The following is a 19,807-nucleotide window of genomic DNA, read 5'->3' on the forward strand; positions in this document are numbered from 1 at the left end:
AATAATTTCTATCACATATGCTACTGTAGTCAAGGTTGTAATGAGGATAACTATGATGAACAAGACTGAAAATGGTCTCTGCACTCATGAAGCTTACAGAAAATGTTCACTGTCTCTCCTATCACTTCCCCAGAGCCCACTGATGTTGATCTTGGCCATGGGACATGAATCGGCTGGTGAGATACTGGCAGTCATGATGCGAACCGAGGCTTGCATACTGGGGCTTCCTCTTTGTGTTTTTGCATTGCCGTGAGAGGAACATGCTCTGCCTTGCTTGCTGGTCCAAGTAGGGTGACAGACGTAAGAGCAGACCTGGACCTAACCTGAAGTTTGAAGACAAGCCTAGCCAAGACAGCATAAATCATCAGATTCCCCCCGCCCACTTTCAGATGTTTGAATGAGAATAAAGGATTGCCACTTTAATCCACTGTTTCAAGGTGATTTTTATCACACAGCATTACTGTGGTAACAAATGACTGGTGCAAAGTCTTAACTTCAATCCTATACTCTGAATTTCTTGAAACTAGAGACCATCTGATTCTTTTTTTTTAACTCATGCAAAGTTCCAAGGCACAATTCTAATGCATATTTATTGAACAAATGAACGAATGAATAAATGAATGATTAAAGAGCTCTAGAGAGAGAGACTCAAGATCTAGGAGACTAATGTACTTGTAAGTTCAACAAGAATTTATCTAATACTTATTTCGTGTCAGGTATTGTGCTATAGGAAGGGAATTCAGTGGTAAACAAACAGGACTCGGCTTTTAGGTGCCACTCGGTGGTACAGGAAAGCTTGAGACCTGGAGATTCATAATGCAGTCAATGTGCAAATTCTGATTATCCTTGAATTGCATGCGAGGGCACCACAATAATCAGAGAAGTGGTAATGGATAGAAAAGAGCAGAAAGATCTCTCTGTCACTGATGAATCCCATTATCTCAGGTTAAGAGCAAATTCCAGACAGATGGGAGGCATTTGCATCCTTTTGAAGAAAATGAGTTAGTAAAAGCTGGCCCATGGTATAAAATAAAAAATCTCTGGGGAAAGGTATTGTTTGGTCATTTTCTGATTGCCAAATGACACCTCTGTCACTTTCTACTCTTATGGAGAGGCTATCAGCATGCTGAGTCTAAGTGTCGTTACCATCTGTGAATCAAAAACCTGGATCCATGACGACCGATCTGACAGTGTGGTCTCAATGAACACCAGGGACTCTGTCTGAACCTTGATAAAAGTTACTATATGTCTCTTTTCGGAGAGCTTTTCCTGATTGTTAAGCATTACTGTCACACTCTCCTGCCTACCCTACCTACTCACTCCAAAGGTGTTGTCAAGGAAGCTTGTGGCAGTTGCCTTCCATTTTCCAACAGCAGAAGCTCTAGGAACCAGAAGCATATTGCTGAAATTCTTAAATAATAGAAGGCATCAACAGAGCCAAGAATTAAGTCCAACTTCCCTTGCCCTGGGCACTAGCCACTGGGGAGCAAAATTCATCCAACGTGTGCTTTAATATCACCCAAAATATTTTGTTTGTTTGTTGTTTTGTTTGTTTGTGTCTATCTTTTGAAAGAGCAGGTGGCTAGGACAGATGGACTATAGGAAAAGGCAACTTTTGCAGGACTCAAAGGATGACGCTCCAGAAGAAATGCATGGCTATCTCCACAACTAGCACCTTTCAGCTTGAAAGAAAAAGTTGGAACATTTTACCTACTTCCATATATGAGCAAATTCTAATGAGGACTGCCACTATAAAGAAATAAACTTTTAGCTTCGGTAGACAAACGTTGATAGGGATCTATTTTCAAATCACTATCCAACTTAAATGTGATAATGTACCTGCAGCATTTAGTATACAATTTGGCCTATGGACCAACAACAACAACAACAACAACAATAATAATAATAATAATAATACCATTTATTAAGTATCTGCAATAAACCAAGTAGTATGCTAAATACCGTGGAACCACCATCTCAATTAGCTCTCTCAACAACTTCAAGAGCTGGGAACTTTAAGTATCTTCATTTTATATATGAAGAAGCTAAAGCTCAGAAAGACAATTCCTTATCCAGAGTCACATAGCTAGTGATGGGGCCAGGATTAATCTCATGCTGTCCCACTCCAGAGTTCCTGGTTACAGACACTACTCCACATTTTCTCTCATAAACAAACATTATTATCATCATTGTCATCATTTTCAATCATAATCACAATTAACAAATGCCATAGCAAGAAAAGTCACCGAATGAGGGGAGTTTTCTAGAATATTATAACTAAAAGAAACTGTTGATTGAAATGAAGGTACAAATTTCAGTGTGACCTTTGGGGCAAAATTGTTGGAGATGGGTAAAAAGGAACAGAAAGTTCTTGTACAGTGCAAAATACTTGGTTGGTTTTGACTTCACGCAGTAGCCTAGGCAAGGTACTCCCAAGTCAATTGAAAAATGGAATGCAGTAGATTATGTTATGACCCCGATTCTTCACCTCTCCCCTGTCTGCAACCTCTGCCCTGTGATTTTGCGGTTCCTCTTACTAAAGAGATACAGTCTACTCCCTCACCCTTTAAATCAGAGCTTGACCATGTGACTTGTTTTGACCAATAGAATGAGGTAAAATCCATTGTGGGCCAGTTTTGCGCCTTGTGTGTTTCTGCTTACTATTTTATGCTTCTGCAATCATCAGGTGCAAATGCCTGGGCCAGTCTACCCATCCCAGAAGGAGGATGAGAAATATGTGCAGCAGAGATTTCCCAGGAAAGGGGCCTCAGCCAAGCCCAGCCTAGAAATGAATCCCAGCTGATTTGCAGGCCCATTGATGAGCCCAACCCTGATCAATAGACCCCCAACCAACCCACTGACATGTAAACTATGATTATAAATAATTGTTGTGTTAAGCCTCTGCACTCTGGGGTAATTTGTAATGCAGTAACAGGTAACTGACACAGAGAATAATCATACATACTCATACTCAATGCCTGGCATATAGTAGTTGTTGGAAAAAGAATAGTCCCCTTTCATACCTTTTTAACCAATCAGAAAAGTCCCAGCTCATCCCAGTGAAAGTTGCAAAATTATGTAAGATCATTAGTCACAAAGATAGAGGAAGCAAGCTCAGGAATACCATTTATCAATGCTTCTACTTTGGCTCCTTGCTGAGGTGAGAGAAACAAAGCAATGGCTGGAATACGGAGCTCCTACACTAGGGACATGCAGCTCCACCATCGACACACAGGTGGCCTGAGAGCCTCAGAGCAGGTTTTCCTGGAATAATTATTCCCATTGCCATGATCGGTTATTTCTATGTCAAAGTCACTTCCCCTTTTCACTCCTGAGTTTTCATTTCTGTAAAAATGACAGTGCTTGATTTAGCTCTTGGAAGAGGATGGGGAGTTTGGGGAGGAATAGAGACATGGAGGAGAAAGTTAAGGGACGAAGGGAACAAAATTAGTCACCAAAATGGGCTTTACAAATATAAAGTGCTAATGAAACTCAAAATAACAACAATAATTGTGCTTCCAAGGCTGAAGCCTCACATTTCTCACCATGAATATTCATTCCCTGTTATCTTTCTAAGGAATGAAAATTGGGTGAAATAGCAACATGCATGTAGGGTGTGGTTGTTACATGTGTGTGTGTGTGTGTTTTCTCTTCTATTTTTACCTGGACCAAGGCCAGCGTCTGGCTTGAGACTGTATTTCAGTATTTTTGTAGCTATGATTTGTTTCACTGGGTGTCCATGTGCAGACATCTTAAGTGGAAGATGCTTAAAATGTCAATAAAATGTAAGTTAAAAAGAAGTGTGTGGGTGGGGGAGCTGAAACAACTCTTTCTGTAGCTGCTAAATGGTCACAGGTGGAATATCACTTTGACTTAGAGCTTGGCAGCCAGGAATCTGGATGAGGGGATCCAATGCATCTTTTATCAACTGGCATGGAAGATTAGGAGGCTGTGCTAAGTTATCAATAGAGGGATGCAATTTGCTGGTGGAAGTGGTCCTCAATTGACTTCTAAGTACAGAAGTTACATTTGTGCCACAACAGTATAACCAACTGTAAATGTATATACAATGGATTCATCTGTTCAGGTTGTCATAACAAAATCCCACAGGCTGGGTGGTTTAAACAACAGAATTTTATTCTCTCACAGTCCTGGAGGCTCGAGGTCCAAGATCAGGGTACCATCTGGGTGAGGGCTCTCTTCCTGGTTTGTAGGTGGTACTTTGTGTCTTCACATAGCCTTTCCTTGATACATGTGCTCAAAAAGGGAGAGAGAGAAAGGGAGAGAGGGAGGGAGAAAGAGGGAGGGAAGGGAAAAGAGAGTGAACGAGGGAGAGAATGAGAGAAAGAGAGGTAAGAGAAAGATATCTTCTACTTATAAGGTCACCAACCCCATTAGATTAGGGTCCCATTATCATGACCTCATTGACTTTTACCTTCTAAAAGCCCTGTCTCCAAATACAGTCAATAAGCTTCAACATAAAAATTTTGAGGAGGCATAGTTCAGTTCATAGCATACAATATAGTCAACTGTCTCTGCCAGCTCTTGTGAAGGCGGCATGGTTCCTGTTGTCACCAAGGAGAAAATAAAAGGCTCATATAATCCATCTGTGATGCAATAACTGGCCTATATTTCGTGGCTTGGAGTCAGAATGTCACCATTGAGAACACCACTCCTGAGGGGGTTGGAGGAATTGAGGGAGGAGTGGAAGAGTGGAAAAGAATCACATCCTTCAGCAAGTCCATGGGAACAACTAGGGCTAGGGGCTGTGAGCCAAGGGGCTGGCTCCCTTTCCTAGGTCTCTGAAAAGTAGGAAGGTTTGCCTAAGTCAGTGATCAGGCAGACAGCTTTGGAAACAGGGGAGGGACCTTGGGGAATTGCTGAATGCTGGTGTGGTCTGGGAGGAAGAGGCATCTAGGTCAGTGGACTAATGGGGTGCGTGGGAGAGAAAACATAATAGTATGACATATGTTGACATATTAAGACTTCCTAAAATACAGCTCCGATAACGTCATCCACAACTTTGCTCACAAACTGTCAGCAGCTTTTTGGTACCTTTATAATAATGGCATTAACATGCATTAACATGGCATTCATGACTCGGCTTGCTGTGGTTTCAACTAACTCTTGCAGTTTTCAGGGGATGACAGTCATATCTAACATTTAGATATTGCTTATTTGGAACAGCCACTCTCATGAACCCTCTACACATAAAAACTCATTTAATTCTGATAACAAGCCAAGAAGGTAGGAGTTGCTATCCTCATTTTAAAGGTGAGAAGAATGGAGCTTATGGAAGTTCATGACTGAGCCGAGGTCACATAGCTAGTAAACACGAGCTGGGATTCAAACCCAAGCAGTTTAACTCCAGGGCAATAATAATAAATATTACATATATGCTTTTTATGCACTTTATATGACAGAATCCCTGGCCTGCTCCCAAACATGTTCTATGTTTTCTGTTCCTGTAGTGTTCAACCTCATCCCAACCTTAACCCAATCTCTGCAGATTCCAATTTTCATCAATATTCAAGGCCAAATTCAAGGGCACCTCCTCCATGAAAATGATCTTATTTCCTTCCACTGTAAGTGGTATCTCTTGATTCAGTTCCCACTAAGAGCTTTATCCTTTCCTCTTTTGTGGTGACTGCCATTTGGGGACTGAAAAGAAAATTGATATGGCTGGAGTTCAGTGTGTCAAATGACCATCAGATATGGCAGCACTGCTGTTCTTCTGCAGGCTATGAGTACCATGCAGGCATGGGACACATGTCAGCATGCCCCACAATCCCTAGAACACTGCTCTGCACTTAGGAGTTGTATCTAGTGGAATTAGTTTTGATTGCAAATAACAAAGAACCAAAATCAGTGAATTGAATAAGACAGAAATCTATGTATCTCTCAAATAAAACAAGCCTACAGATAGAGCAGAATTGTTCTAAAAATTCCATGGTCTTCAGGGATCCAGGTGGCTTTCATACTTCTGCCTCTTAAGCCCCACGGTGTAGCTCTGGTCTTCATGGTCCAAAATGACTGAGTTACAGCCATCACATGCATGATCTAAGGAGCAGGATGGAGTAAAAGAAAACTTCACGGAAGTGAAACACAACATTTCTGTTTACATCTCATGAATCAGACTTACATAGTTATTCTTAATGGCAGAGGAGCTGGGGTGTCTTTTGGCCACTTAACATGGCCTTCCAGGTTTAAACGAGAATTATGTAATTAAAAAAGAAGGGATAAGTATGACCTACTATGATACAAGGCAACTAGTAATCTCACAATAGTAGGTCCTAAGGAAATCTTTAATTCAATAACTATTTCTTGAAACCTACTTTGTGTCGGTTCCCATGTGAAACACTAAGGATACAGAATTCAACAAAAAAGCCAATGTCTCTGTTTGTTAAAAGTTTATATTTTATCTGGGAAGAAGAAGAATAAAAAGATTACTTACAAAAAATGTATGATAAGGGATACAATAGGGTAAGCACAGGATGCTATAGGAGCCCTGAATGTATGAGATCTTGACAGACTGCCTAATGGAATAAATGAATGATTTGAACACAAAGATCAAATAAACCCTTCTTTCATTCCATTCTGGTAGGCATAGATGAGCAAGGGAAGACACACAGGAGCTGACATCGGTTGTTGTTGTTGGTATTGTTTGAATGTTCCCTACAACACTCACGTTAAAATTTAGTTGCCATTGTGACAGTATTAAGAAATGGGATCTTTAGGGGTAATGGGTTATGAGGGCTCTACTCTCATGAACGGATTAATGCTTTATTGTTAGAATGGGTAAGTTATAGAAGCGGGCTCCTGATAAGAGAGTAAGTTCTGCCCTTATCTTTCTCTATCTCTTGTACTCACTTGCTTTCTTCTTTCCACCATGGGAAAATGCAACGAGGTCTTTACCAGATGGCCGAGCAGATGGAAGTGCCATGCCCTTGGACTGTCCATCCTCCAGAACCATAAGCCAAATACATTTCTTTTCTTCATAAATTTCCCAGTCTGTGGGATTCTATTATAACAGCAGACAACTGACTAAGCCAGAAGTTTTGGATGAAAGGATGTATTCAGATCTACCATATTCTGAATGTGGCTGGACTATTTGTTATATTTTGGACAAATAACTTGATGCCTCCCAAACTTCATTTTTGTAAAATTAAATTATATTGATTCTTCCATAGGGTTTTGGGGGGATATGATACAGTATACGGTAGGTTCTCAACAAATGTTAGCTTTTTCATTCAAAGCCAAAAAGATCCAGCCATTACCATACAGTGTACCCCCTTTCCTTTTTGCTTCTGCCCTTCAACACCAGGCCCAGTTTGTAATGAAGCTGAGCTTATTTTTTTTTTCTCAAGTTGACATAAAGGGATCTGTCCCTTAATTACTAGTCATTGCCCTTCACACACACACACACACAAATGGTAACCCGCTCAGCCCATCAAAGCTTGCCCTTTGAAATGCTGAACTAGACGTTGAACAGAAAGTATCTGCCAAAAGGCTTCTTTTCTTCACAAGATAAAAGCAACTTGAAATGCATGTAAGTCCCGTGCCCTTGTTAATTAATCAGGATTCACATTAAAAGCTTAAATGTCTTTGAAGCAGGAAGCTGGAACCTTTTTTTCTGCTCTGTAGAGGGGAGATGGGTGGACAGGGCAGCCCAAAGAGGTGTGTTTGGGGGTGGGGGGAATAGACGACCAGGACAGATGTAACAGGCAAGGAGGAGACAGGTTCCAAAGTGAGAGACCACCAAGTTCTTGTAGGTTCCACCCTTCATTAAATAGAAATGCAGGGCTCTGAACTACCCGTGTTTCTGAGACAGTTTTCTTACTAATGTTCATTCATTCAGTAGGAGTTTATAGTAAAATCTTCTATTCATTCATGCAACACATGATCAGTAGCCTTCCACTACATGCCAGGTTGTGATACAGTAGTATTCACTACTTATTCAAGACACAGTCCTTACCTTCTGAATAGTCTGGCACAGTGGTTCTCAAATGAATGTGACTGGCCTCCAGGAGACATTTAGCAATGTCTGCAGACATTCTTGGCTGTCATAACTGGGGAAGGTGCTACTGGCATCTAGTGGGTAGAGGCCAGGGATGCTGCTAAACATCCTATCATGTACAAGACAGCCCCCACAACAAAGAACTATTTGGTCCAAAATGTCAATCATACCAAGGCTGAGATACCCTCAGCAGGAGAGAGAAACATTTCAACAAGCAATTTCAGCAAAGCATAATAAATGCCATATTGTAGCAGAAGCAACTAAGTGAGTATTGGGGAAAGCCTTCCTGTGAAGTGATATGTAAGCTGAGACCTCAAAGATGAGCCACAATGAAGGGCTAAGCCTGGCTGGGTGGGGCAAGCTGAGGGAATAGCATGTGTGGGAGCTCAAAGGCAGGAAGTAGCAAGAAGCCTTGAGAAGCTGAGTGCTTCCTGTAAATGGAAGGGGAAGTGAGGAAGGCAAAGGGCTTCTGCCTTTGGTGAGCCTGGCAGGCTAATGGGGCTGGAACATGAGGGTCTTGTGGCCTGTATTTAGGAATAGGGTTTTGTCCTAAAATGTACTGCAGAGTCACTGAAGGATTTTAAACTAGAAAGTGACATGATAGAAATTTGTTATAGAAAAATACAAATGTATTATTAGGCACTATTCTAGGTACTTGGGAGGAAATACAAAGATCACCTGTTCCTTGGCAGTCTGATAAGAAAAATAATATATGCCCTCAAATCAGATCGTGATGCAAATTACATGTAAAAGAAATTGAGACAGATCAGTTTCCATTTATAAGGCAAGAGGAAATTAGTCCCTTTGGGGATCAAAAGGAACTGGGATCTTGGTGTTGACCAAACTGGGGAGGTGATTAAGAGGCTGTACAGGAGAGAGTTGCAGCTGAAGTCACAGTTAGGATGACAGAGCCCAACGTCACGTATGAAGGTACCAAATATAAGGTGAAGCTGGAAGTAGAGCAATAAGTAAAGAAGTTGGCTTTGGCTTAGTACTTAGCTTTGTCCAAACCAAGTGTCTTTCCATTTCTTAAATATAACATGTTCTCCTTTGCCTCCTAGATGTATACTTGGAACATTTTGCCTTTCCAAACAGACTTTCACCTGATTAACACCTTCTCAGCCTATAGATATCATATATCTCATATTGGACCTTTTCTGAAAGTTTCCCCACAAATTCCTTAGTTTGAAGATTGACATTGTTTAATTGTTTATAGCCTCGTTAGGTTCTATTCTTCAAGAGAGCAAAAGACACGAATTATTGTCCATTACCATACCCCATAATTTAGCACACTCCTAGCAAATAGCCAGTGCTTGGTAACTATGTATTGACTTGGCTGGAAGTTGGAAGGCAGGAGAATACAAATAGGGTGAAATCTAATCTGAGGAATGACTCAGGGTCAGGGTCAGAATTTCAGAACTGAGGCTGCAGACTCTAAGAGGGCTGGAATCCTATTTATTTGGTGCCAGCTGAATGCTGTTGGGGTTGGCATGGGTACAGAAAGTTCAAGGCCACATCAACAGAGTGAAACAAGTACACAGATTCAGAAGAAATTAATTCCTTCAGGAGGAGAAAGAAGCCCCAGAAAGCTATGTGAAGAAAGTGGCATTTGGCTTGCCTTCATGGACAGACAGGCTTTGGTGATGCTATTGTATGGCTCTGTTCTCTTTACCTTGGTATATGTTGATGCAGCAAATTTCTCTCTCCACACTACCGTCTCTATCAGAGCACAGGTGTGGCAGAGTATCACCTGGGTTATATCCCACAGGGGACACCTATTATGTGCTGTTATGGGCTGGGATCTCCAGGCGCAAGTATTCAAAGCACAAAACACCTACAGCATATTCAAAACAGAGTACATTGTGTATTCATGATCATGAATAGTGTACGTGTGTGTGGATCCATAAAAACTTGCATTTTGTTCAGGGGCTTAAAGAACTTCTACGATGAAATCTCATTTCTTCTGCATAGCAATAATATGAGACAGGTGAGAAAAACATATAAACGTTCGCTTATATGACAGGTGAGAAAGCAGTAGCATAGAGGGGCTAAGCACCTTATCAAAGGTCACACAGCTATTGCTATGCAACCAGCGATGGAGCTCAGGCCTTTTAGTTGCCAATCAATCTAACCCTTTCTGTCCAGTATAGATGAACTCTCTAGATTGTGAGAAAATATGTTTGAATGTGTACGGAGAAGCAACTGCCATTAGCTCAACCTACTGTGGAATGTTTACTGGGGTCTTACACTATGACCACTTGACACATGAATCATCTTCACTTCAGAAGTTGTATGTTTCTGATTGACCTAATGAATTAATTTATTCAATATAAAATTGAGATTCTTATATTTTAGTAACATGTCAGCATCAATTTTATGAATAAACAAATAATAATTAATAACATAAACTTATATTCATCTAAATTTTAAAAGTTAGTTACCTACCTGGCTTACCTTGAAATCAACTGAAATCAGTCACTAAGGAACAAGATTCTCCAGGGAAACTGTTTCTTCCTTGAATCTGAATGCTAGGGCATATCATCATAAGGTTAATGTTGAAGTAACTTGGTTAATAGCAACACATATACACATATCTAGCTCTAACTACTTATACGGCTGCTCAAAATCCTTATAAATCCTTTCAACTCAAACTTGGTGCAAATGCAAACACACTTGCATTCTCCATGTTCCCCTGCCTCCAGTCTTTTTTTATTTTTCCTTTTTCATCTTGTCTTCCACTGATTTCTCTCTAAGACGGTTTCTTCTCTGTGATAGTTTCTATGATAAAACTAATGATAACGCAGGCTCACTAACTCTGAAAAAGAAAGAAGTATAGCTATGTTGAATTAGGCGCAAATTCATTTACGTGGTCTGAAGTCTTTCAGCATCGAATGTTTTCAAGCATTTGTAAAAAGAAGTGCTCTTTTATGACGTTCACGTTGTCTTTACCTTCCACTCTTGCTGCTTTATGCCCACACTCACATGCACACATGCTTGCAGAGACAGACGCTGTTCCTACGCAACTTTGCTGAAGCAGTGTTCTCCCACAGATAAATCACTTCCTTCCCAAGGAAGCAAATACCTTTGCCACATGGCTGGAGTGGGCGGGGGACTCTTCCTCCTGAAATACTCGCCCTAACTGTCAATCATTTAGCACTGAAACAAGGAGAGCCTCTCTGAATGTTGAGCAGTCAAGAGAACTGCCCACATTGGACATCAGCAGCAGGGCCCATCCTCAGGGTGACTCCATTGACCAGTTCTGGAATGACTGAAGGGCCCTGAATCAGGAGACAGATCTGATTAGTGGTGGTAGCCATCCAGGCTGACTTTTCTGTCTGCGTGAAGAGCAAAGCATGTATAAGCTTCCCAGAGCTAATGTTGAAACTAAGCAGAAGCCTCAGAAAGATGAATTATGGCTGGGAGATCCCATGGAGGGCATCTCTCTCCTCCCATATTACTCAAGGGGGAAAAAAAATCACACACAACATACTGATAAGTTGCAAATATGTGAATGCTGATAATGTGCTTCCACTATTGCACAAAGGAAGAAAACACATAAATGGGTTAATTAGCTCCTATGCAGAATTTAATTAGAGCATCTTTGTTCACTCTGCTTCAGCCAGAATCTCAATTATCCATCCCTGTTTCCAGAATTTTTGAGCATGGAAGTAAATTTTCACTTGGAGCTTCCCATCTGAAGCTTGGGGGTCTCAGCCGCCTTCCACATGGCAATGGTAGCCGAATTTCAACATAAAATTTTGATTACTTTGAAGTCATCCCATTATTACGGAGAACAATGACTCTTTTCAGCACTCAAAAGGTATTCTACATGGGACCTCCCTTACATGTGTGTAATAACAAACTGGCTTTTAAAAAGTTCAGAATGGAGCTAGGGCTAAGAACGCCATGAATTTTTTACCATAGGATGAAACAATGGTAAGTTACCTTGATTGTGTAATAACTCATTTAACCCCCACAACAGTCCTCAAAGGTAGGTTTTATTGTTGTTATTATTATTATGAGCATATGCTAAATAAAAAAAGTCACACCAAGGCTAAGGGATTTGCACAAGGACTTGAGCCCAGGTATTCTGGATTCTGAGTCCACACTCTTAATCATTAATATGATTATCATTAATATGATTAAGAGTGCTCCTAGGTCTCAATAATAAATATTCTCTTGTGAGAAGGCCAATATCAATTCTATTGAAATTGTAAATTTAAAAATTAATTTTTTAAATAGGAATGACATTATTTAGAGCTGTTTTGATTCCAAATAACACAAATCAGACACATACTTAACTTATATGAAAGGGGAAACTTTATGAGATTGGGGGGATAGTTCTTGAGAAACTCAAGGCGGGGAGTGCAGCTAGATCTCAGAAACAAAGGACGCTAGAAACAGGAACAGCATCAGGAAGGCCCTATCCTTCCTCCTTATTTCTTTCTACTATCATCGGTGCCTGCTTTCTCTTTCTTTCTGTCAAGAGAGTTGCATCTTCCAAGTCTCCATTTTACAGGGGGAAATACGCACAGCCTCAGACTCTGAGCTTTATTTCCTATACTCTAGGATCCAAAGAGAGACTAGTCCACTATTTGTTCCTAATATGTCCAGAGATCCCCCCCAAAAAAATAATGATGATGATGATGATAATGATAGCTGTCACTGAGGCCCTTGGGGTGGATAGCCATATTTATTTGTGTGTCTGGTGTTTGGAATGGCCCCTCTGCCGCTCACACGTAGGTGCTGCTGTGTTTCAAAGTACAGGCATCGCAAGAGTCTCTCAACCTTACTGACTCGGTAAGGAGAATTTCCCTGGGCTTTTGACAAATCTGTAAGTGCTTTCCAGGATTTGATACTTGCAACAACATTGAGGAGCAGACAAGGTAAGTACATTTACTATTATTCTTTTTTTTGTTTGTTTAACAGACGAGGAAACAGAGGTCACCTAGAGAGGTGACCTTTCTTACCCAACTTTTCACTGCTAGCAAGTGAAAGAGCTCTTAGTCAATGGCTCTTTGTACAACTAAATCAAAATTCAAAATACAGCTTTTAGTCATGGTCCACCCTATGTTAGATAATCCAATAAAAGTGCACCTGATTTGAAGATTAGGAGCCAGATCTCCGGACTTCTGGTCTTGCTATAATTTTTTTTCCCACACTCCTAAGGGGTCTGAAGCACACATTATTTTAACAGCTCAGGATTTGGAATTTAACTTTTTCCTAGAATCATTGCTTCTTGGCACTGAACACATACAATTTTCTTTTATTATTTTCTACTTGGCTCCTTGTTTTCCTTGCCAAGTTTGGATTCTGAAAAAGTGGCCAATGTTGTCGATGTCAAAGCTTTGAATGTTCAGATTATCCATATAGAAGCCATGAGTTCTTTTGCTGCTTCCCTACCTTCTTAAAGAGTATTTCCTCCATTCGACAACCTATCAATCATTGTCATCAATTAATATATGTGGGTACCCACTCCTTGGAGATTCACACTGCTCTAGCTCTCTACAGGGGCTCCTTCAACACATTTCCAGGGAAATTAGAACAGATCTCTTGGGTAAATGGTGTCCTACAAATCATGAATATGTAGTTAACCAGCTGTACTGCATCTCACACTCTAAGGCACACAAAGTTGGTTTTAATTCTGCATTTAAAACAAGAGAGATTCAGGTTGAATCTAAAAGAGAACATCTTGATCATCTGAGGGAAAAATACTGGCAGGATCTACTCAATGAAAATATTGCTTTTTTTTGTGTCTAGAAACCTGAATTAGTACTGCCTCTTGTGGTACTCAGCTTCCAGGTGACCCCCAGTGATCTTCACCTCCTGGTATTCATGCCATTGTATAGTCCCCTCCCACCATGAATACAGATGATGTGTATAATCAATAGGATATTACAGAAATGACGGTGTTTGACTTCTGATGCTAGGTCATAAAAGACATTGTGGCTTTCACTCTAGTTTCTCTTGTGTTACTTGTTTAGAAAAAAGGCAGCTGCCATGTCATGAAGATGTGAAAGCAGCCCATGAAGAGACCCATATGGGGAGAGCCAAGGACACCTGGCAACAGCTAGCATCAACTTTTAGAAATGTGAGTGAACTACCCTGGAAGTGGACCTTCCAGCCCCAGTCCAGTCTTCAAATGATGATAGCCCCATTTGATATCTTGCCTTCAACTGCATGAGAGATTCTCAGCTACAACCACTCAGCTAAGCTGCTACCAAATTCCTGACCCACAAAAATGGTGAGATCATAAATGTCTATTGTTGTTTTAAGCCACTAAATTTATGAGCAATTTGTTATGCAGCAAAAGATTGTCAATACAGCGTTCAAATCCGTTCTGCCTATATCCCATCTTAGAGCAGCTACATTTACATAACCCCTAATGCATGAGCACAGCTGAGCTATGTGCCATGTGCCCAGCAAGCTCTTTAGCCTGACCACAGCTGACAGGAACAGGCAGCTAGACCCAGACACAATAGACTAGGCCCAGTAGATTCCACTTTCAGGAGTTTGGGTTTGAGTAAATGGAAGATGGAGTCAGCTACTGCTGGGCACTGCTTCTGAAAAAGCAATGAAGAGTTGGGGGTTGTGTCAGCCATCATGATCTGGAGAAGCAGAAGGCTATGAATACCTGTAACTGTGGAAGAAGGAGCAGAGGCACAGACAGAAGCAGGGAGGAGAGAAAAAAATGTGAAAGTAGCTTTGGGTCTCAGTGGCTTCTCAGTGCCTCTTCTCAGGGGACTTGACACTAAGTCTGAACTGCTCAGTCTCTAAGAAGTTCCAAACTTTTTGACTGACACCAATCTGAGTTGTACCCACAAAGAGCTCTGACCCATAAGAACTTTCAAGGCTCATTTGATGATCACCTTTCCAAATGTTTAGATATCTATGTAGAAAAATGAAGGGTTCTGGACTTGAGCTCTTAAGAAGTAGTGTTTCCTGGAGGAAATAGCCTACCTTCTTTGCCATCACTCCATTTTAAAGCTGAAGAATCACTCAGAGAAAGTGGCTTGCACACAGTGCTATGGTGATTTAAAGAAGTAATGCTCTCTCCCTGCTACCAAAGAAGAACATAATTAAGAAAAACTGTCTTCTCTAGATTTGTGTTCATTCCTTTCTGCTACTAACAAGCTCAAGAACAGAGGAGATTCACACAGGTTTAGAACAATGTTTTTACTATGAACACCATGACTTGCTATGATGAATAGCTGAAGCGGCAGGTTCTAGGAGATGCAGGCACATCCCTGCATTGCTTAGTGATGTGACCCTATCTCATAGAGAGGACACTTCCTCGAGGGGCCCTGCATTGTCTTACACATTAATTTGGTACTGATACTGAGCCCTCTGTGTGCAAAGGAGCCCTGGTTAGGAGCTTTTAGCTTCCATAAAAGAGTAATGCTAAGTACACATTTTATGTGGCAGCCTCCTGCTCCAGAGAGATCTCACAAAAAAGAATCTTTACAGGTGAAAAGTGGTAGGAGCTCCCTTTGCTTTTCATTGCAAGAGGGTATCTCATGCATTTGAGAAAATGAGGTCAGAGGAAGTCAGATTAGGAAAATGTGGGTGAGGATGGGAGCAGTAGAGGAAGTCTTTATGCAGGAGGTGTGGGGTATGAGCTGCGCCTTGCACAGGTGGAGAGGTGGGAGGTGAGCCCTGCAGACCAGAAAGGTGGAGGAACACAGCTTTCGTGTTCATTTCCAAATGGAGCCCGAAGATGTTTCCATCATGAATACAAAATTATTTCTTCTGCAAGGAATGTTTCATGCTTCCATAAACAGCCTACGCCTGTATGATTTTATGGGAGAAATACTCCATAATGGGGAGAGATTTCTACTTACAGAGAGATTTTAAGGGAGCTGCAATGATGTGCCTTCAATAAAAGAAGAAATGAAACATCAGAGACACTTAACAGGATGGTCTTGGATCATGTGACTATCTTTATTCTTTGATGTCTCTGGAGAACATTGCCTTGTTTGTGTTTCTGTTTCTCAGTCCAAGGAATTTAAGGTTTGGGGGCTTTGGACCTGTTCATGATTCCAGTCTCAATTCTCATCATTCCTCCTTCCAAGTCTGTGTTCCTGCCATACTGAACTATCACCATTTCCCAGAGGCACTGCCTTTATAGTCCCATCTCCAAGCTTATGCGTCTGCCATTCCATCTGCCTTGAATATTTTCTCAGACCTGTCTTTACCTGCTTAACTTCTTCTCTTGCTTTGAAGCTCAGATATCAATACATCTGAGAAGTTTTTTGTGTTCCCTTTCACTCTCTGTTCCCCTAAATTTTCCATTAGAGATCTGTACTGGACACTTGTCATGCTTTCTGAGCTGTGCAGTAGCAGCTTTTGAACACACAAACACTTTCTCTGGTTGGACATTATCCTGTCTTATTATCGACTTGATTGGTGCAGTCTCAGCCCGATCAGTTGAGCATTCTTGAGTCAGGCCTTATTAGAAAGCCAGTGACATGAGAAAGGGGACATGTACAAAGTATGTTTCCTAGCCAAGCTGACAGCAAAAGCACCTAGTGTTCAGGTCAGAGGAAGTAGAAGTTCTGGTGTTTAGCATCCAGGCCAGGTCCTATGTGCTGCTGTTTTTGGTCAGGGGGCAGCAGTGTGGGATTTGCTGGCATGTCCCCACACTATGGTTTAGGGGTTGTATGGTGTACAAACTTGGCTTTCTATTAACCACTTTCAGTTCAATCCTTTCATCAATTCATTTTTCCCCTTAAGTTACCTTAAAGGGTTATTTTCAGCTAAGAACTCCGAATGAGGCAATATCCCCTCCTCTGTGCCCCTACAGCCTCCTGAGCTTCCCTTTTCATTCCACATTGTGATTTATTCTATCTGATTGCCTTCTTACTTGCACAGCAATTTCCTGAGGTTTAGGACCAAGTATACATTCTTCATAATTATACCCCAGTTCCTCCTGCAATGCTTGGTGAAATAAATATCCACTGATTAAATAAATGCACAAATATTTTTCCATATGCCCTTTACCATTGTCTCATTCAAGAGGACACTTTCCAGTGACCCTTTCGTTCAGAATGAGCCCAATGCACAGCACATGTCTGTGGGCACCAGAGTGTCCTAGGAGAGCCAGTTAGAATCAGGAGTGGACAGCTACACAGAACTGCCAGATATAAAACAGAGAGGCTTGTACCTAAAGAAGGTAGAAACGTTCATTGCAAGGCTTAAACATCAGAGACTTCTGTCTGTTTTAAAAGGTGAGTGCAAATCCTTGGACAGAGGCTAGGGAAACCAGGGACAGGAGCTGAGTGTAGAAAACAGGTCTCAGGAGTACAGTGTTAGCAGGTGGGAGGAAGAACGAACAAGCACTTTCCCAGGGATGAGTGGAGGAGGCAAGTAGAAAGGAAGCAGATGTACAAAGGCCTCGAGGTAGAAGGTCTGGACACATGCCAGGAATAGAAGGAAAGCTAGTGAGGCTGGAAGCAGTGATGGGCCCCAAGCCATTGGCACAGAGAATCCACGCTGCCTGAGAAATTCTCCTTGACTTCCACCTGGAAAACCACTCCTCATCCTTCACATCAGCTTGGGCCTAAAATCCCCACCAAGAAACATTTCCTGACCCTGAACTTGACTTGAATAATTTACTGGAACCCCGAGACCCTGTTGTTTCTGCCCAAGCACTTATAGTGTTAGAATATAGTTACCTGTTTATATGCCTGTCTTATAACACTAACAAATACTGATAACAATAAGTTGCCATTTGCCGTATGTCAAACACTCTATTAAATTCTCCCTCAAATCTGTACCATTGGCTCCATGATTATCTGTACTTTTCGGAGGGTGAAAGTAAGACTCAGAGAAGTAAAGTGACTAGCTTAAAGTTGCATAGTCAGTGAACGGCAGAGGGGAGGTATGAACTCAAAGTCCGCTTGATTCCAGGGCCTCTGCCCTTATACACTGGGTTATAATGACTTAATGTCATATCCCAGCTGGATATCCGAGCTCCAGTTTTCTTACCCTTTTTGAAGCTCAAGAAGCCAAGTGAGGATTTAGGAATAAGAAAAGTAAGTTGTCGGAGTGACACAGTGTCTGGTGGAACTGAAACTGGAATCCAGACCTCTCAGTTAATCTTTCGGAGAACTATCTGGGAAGATGAGGCTGGCCCAAGTAGGGGTGAGTGTTGGAGGAGGAAGGGAATATTAGTAATTGACTATGTAGGTGGGCCAAATGCCAGTGTTCAGGAGAAATAATTTTTGCACAGAGAGCCTGCTGGTAATTAATATCTTGTGACTCTGGACAAGCTGCTGCCATCAAGAGCCAGTAAGGCCTGTACAGTCTTGCTGCTCTGCTTAGCAGATACATCCAGACACTAGATGCTCTGAGGGGAAATGCCTCTGATCGGCATTGGCTCCCTTCCTAAAAAGCTGAGATTTATGGGCAGGCCCATGGGGACAGAGTGGAGAATGGCTTCAGGCTCAATTTCAGCTGTTCCACAGTGGGGCCCTAGTCCCTCTTTTCTTATTTTCAAGCTAGCAGGTAAAAAGATAATAAAAGTATGGAATCTTGGACCTGGCTGTATCCTTTGAGATCCTCTTAAATGGGGCATCCAAACCTGCTGGTCCTCACAATTATCTAAGGCATTGTGAAAAACACACATTGGGAGACTCACTTAAGACCCCAAGGCACAGATACTGGCAGTTTCTAACAGCATCTAGAGGGATGCTGATGATCAGCCAGGTGGAAGAATCTCTGATCTAACCCAATAGAATGATGGCCACATTATATGATGGGAAAACAGAATATAGGAGGGGAGGGTGCAAGCAACATAAGAAAGTGGTTAAAACCCTGACTCTGCCATGTGACTTAGAGAAAGTAACCAAGACTTCTCAAACTCTCGTTTTTTCATATTAAAAACAAAACAGAGCTTATTTCGAAGCACTCTTGTGAGATGTAAGTGTAAAGTCACACAGTTCCTGACCAAGTAAATGTTTGCTCTTATTAAGCAGGAGTGGGGGAGCAGACAAATACAATAAATAATCTAGTAGGATTAACAATTTTGATCATTGTTATCATGGTGGTTGTTGCTCGTCATCCTCTTCTCTGTACTCTGTTAGAGAAAAGCTCTCCCTGGACAACAAGCTGAGAGCTGAGCACCCCATACATGACTATGCAGATGAACTCCCTTGCTGTGATATGAACTTTTTTTTTTTTTCCTCTGAGTTTCCTCTCTTGCTAGGTCAGCTCACAAAGACCTAAACAGACCCCACTGCCTGACTTGCCATCAGAGTCCCTTTAGCGTGGAGCATTTGAGAGAATTGGTCCATCCCACAGTCCAGGGACCCAGAGGCAAGGACATGGATGATTTTTCGGGACACGGGCTCAAGGCCTGGCCCCAGGGCATCTCCAGCTATTACTTCCTGGATCTCTCTTTTGAAGAGATCAAATGCAGAGAGCTGGCCAGTGTGGGTGTGTAGTCCGGGACGTATTTGCATATCTGAATTTCAAAGCAGGTACTTTGTGTTGTTATGTGCATGCATGTGTGTACACATATCTGCAGGCACAGAATAGACAAATCCACCACACTGAGATTGGGTGGGAAGAAAAGGCACTGAGGTTTACACATCTCCTATGGTGATAAGTATGTAACATGTATTTGTTAAATGGATGGATAGAATGAGTGAATAAATGACCGAAAAAATGAAGAAATGCACAAGTGTCACAAATGGAAGCCATGGGAAAGGTCTCCAAATCCAAAGTGTGAAGTCAGAGACTGACAAATCTATGTCTCTGAAAATATTTGTTCCTCTTTTGAGATGACAA

At 41.5% G+C, this 19,807-nt stretch overlaps 1 long non-coding RNA gene across 1 annotated transcript in view; it reads left to right on the plus strand.

Moving 5' to 3' along the window:
- The window catches only part of LOC103878125, a 30,669-nt gene extending 11,214 nt beyond the window's left edge, over nt 1-19,455 (plus strand). Inside the window, exon 4 of the long non-coding RNA XR_638131.4 lies at nt 134-19,455. This is a non-coding gene — a long non-coding RNA (uncharacterized LOC103878125). The remainder of the gene's footprint in view (nt 1-133) is intronic.
- Nucleotides 19,456-19,807: the final 352 nt, after the last annotated feature.

The sequence above is a fragment of the Papio anubis genome, chromosome 13, assembly GCF_008728515.1.
Source record: "Papio anubis isolate 15944 chromosome 13, Panubis1.0, whole genome shotgun sequence".
NCBI classification, from domain to species: domain Eukaryota; kingdom Metazoa; phylum Chordata; class Mammalia; order Primates; family Cercopithecidae; genus Papio; species Papio anubis.